General features: G+C 39.3%; 1 protein-coding gene across 2 annotated transcripts in view; it reads right to left on the bottom strand.

Moving 5' to 3' along the window:
- Positions 1 to 2,353, bottom strand: part of LOC109517626 (syndecan-2-B-like) — a 10,208-nt gene that overhangs the window by 4,180 nt on the left and 3,675 nt on the right. The window lies entirely within an intron of this gene.

Here is a 2,353-nt window from a genome sequence, read left to right as displayed (position 1 = left end):
CTACAGAGTCAACAACACACACACACACACACACACACACACACACACACACACACACACACACACACACACACACACACACGCGCGAATGTGGCCCACTGAGACGTGAAGTATGCATGTCTGGTATGCATGCTATGCTTCCACTAACACAGGTGCGAACACGGATGGATCCTGGCAGAAGAAAGGGAAGGAACTTCTTAAGAAACAGGTGCTGACCAAAACAAATATGGCCATAAACGTTGCTCTGATTCAGAGCACAGTGATTTATTATATTACACAAAGGGGATGCGTATGGCCAGATTGCAGTGTAATAAGTCACCCTAAAGATTACCAGTCTACATCAGCCAAGTTAATGGTAAGTAAAACGTTGAAAGAGGCATTTATGAAGCTGGGAATTAAAAAAAAAAAAATCCAAGGCAATGAGTAAACAGATTTGAAAGATTTTCCAGAAAACACGTGTCAAGTTGAAAGCAGAACATTAAGATATTATCAGGAAAATGGTGATTGTGTGAAATTGATCAGAGATTAATGATGTCTAAAAGAACCGGAAAATGGTTGCACTACATTGTTGCTGAGTCTCAACTACAGTCTGTCATTTAAAGAAAACAACATTACAGCAACTGCAGTAAGTCACACTAGGCAACACAAAGCACTAAAGCCCTGTTCACAACTCTTAAATGGTCATTTCGTATTTGTAGCTAACTTAGTCGTTTTGATAGTAGGCTAATATAGCGAATATAGATACATATATAGGCATATTTGTTTTTTGTCTTTTTTTTTTTTTTTTTTGTCGAATATGCCTCTTTCAACATTTTGGGTTGCCGAACCCTGGCACAGACTATAAAATTCGGAGGAAAACAATTTGCACAATTTGCTTTGCGAAATAGTCTTTTGGCAGCATTATCCAAAACTCAGATTACGTACGTACGACTGCACATAGGCTTTGCCCAATACGGAATGGTGTTTCCACGTGAATATCTATACAAATACAACAAAAATAGTACGGAGTGTATTGTAACCAGGTGGGCCTTACGCCTGATGGAGTGGCAAAGGGGGATCGATATTGTTTGCGCTGTTGATTTGACACTTCAAATCATTTGAGTCACTGTATTAGCAGTACTGTACTAGAAAGAAAAGTGGTATAGCTATGTATGTATTAGCAGATGCACACAAGGAGCACACCTGGAGCAGAGTGGCTTCTCCGTGCAGCAAAACAAAGTTAATACAACAGTTACATACTGACGGGTAGCACGGGGATGCCAAAATTAATTTGTGGCGGCTAGCCACGGGTAAATGCACATGTGGGAAACACTGCAACTGTAATGTCTTATTTCACAGAGCCCATCAATGACATCATTGGTTGGCTTGGTGGATTAAGACGTCGCGGCTAATCAAAAAAATTTGCATACAACGTAAAACATCATTCGATCCGACATAGTGTAGTGGGAACTGATCACGCTACCTGCACAGAAGTCAGGCGAATGTATCATTACACCATCACTGATCACTAACAATCAAACTGGTTAACAGCAAATTTCAATTACAGATGACTTTATATGTCACTAAACATATTTTTGAAGCTTATATAAACAAACAAAAAAAAAAACGTTTTTTCTCACACATCAGGTTGATTATAGCATTACAATGAGAACCTGATGTGCTACAGAAAAAAACAAAAACAAAACAAGGGCAGATTCAGAATCAGTTATGGTAATTCATCTCGAAAAGTTGACTTGCAACTGTAATTTTTTAAAAAGTGTCGTAAAAATGTGTTGATCAGTGCTATCAAACCATCAGCTATCAAAACTATACCTCTCAAAATATGCATGTAGCGTTCTAAAATAATTGGTGACATTTGAGGAAACTTTTGTCGTCAAAGTAGTGCAACGAGTGGCTCAAAAACATGTTGATTTAACCCAAAAGCAAACAGTCTCTAGACTGATGTGGTCTTCAGATTTTTTTTTTAGTCAAAGCAGCTCATAGTGTCTGCTTAACAGACAGACTCTCTGGTGTGGAGGGAACATTTAAACCGTGGTGAAAGAAAGCAGGATTCCCTTTTATGGCGATAGAAGCTCACCTTCCTGTGACCTCAGGTGCTTTCATCCGCTGAACAGCAAAAAGCTGCCTCTCAAGCTTCTAAAATATCACACGCCATACATAAATATCACATCAACTAGATGGAAACGGAATGCCAGTGTAGACCTACAGTGAGGTTGTGGGCTAAAAGCCAACAGAAGAAAACCACCAACAAAATAAAATACATTTCACGAGCACGCTGCCATGTCAGAGAGTCGCTATAATGCGTGTTTACATGAAATTCAGACATCTGGAAAGCATACATGGCGTCTCTCTC

Source organism: Hippocampus comes, unplaced genomic scaffold, assembly GCF_001891065.2.
Source record: "Hippocampus comes isolate QL1 unplaced genomic scaffold, H_comes_QL1_v1.1 scaffold242, whole genome shotgun sequence".
Lineage (NCBI taxonomy): Eukaryota > Metazoa > Chordata > Actinopteri > Syngnathiformes > Syngnathidae > Hippocampus > Hippocampus comes.
The sequence above is the reverse complement of the archived record's forward strand: the minus strand, read 5'-3'. Positions and strand labels throughout refer to the sequence as shown.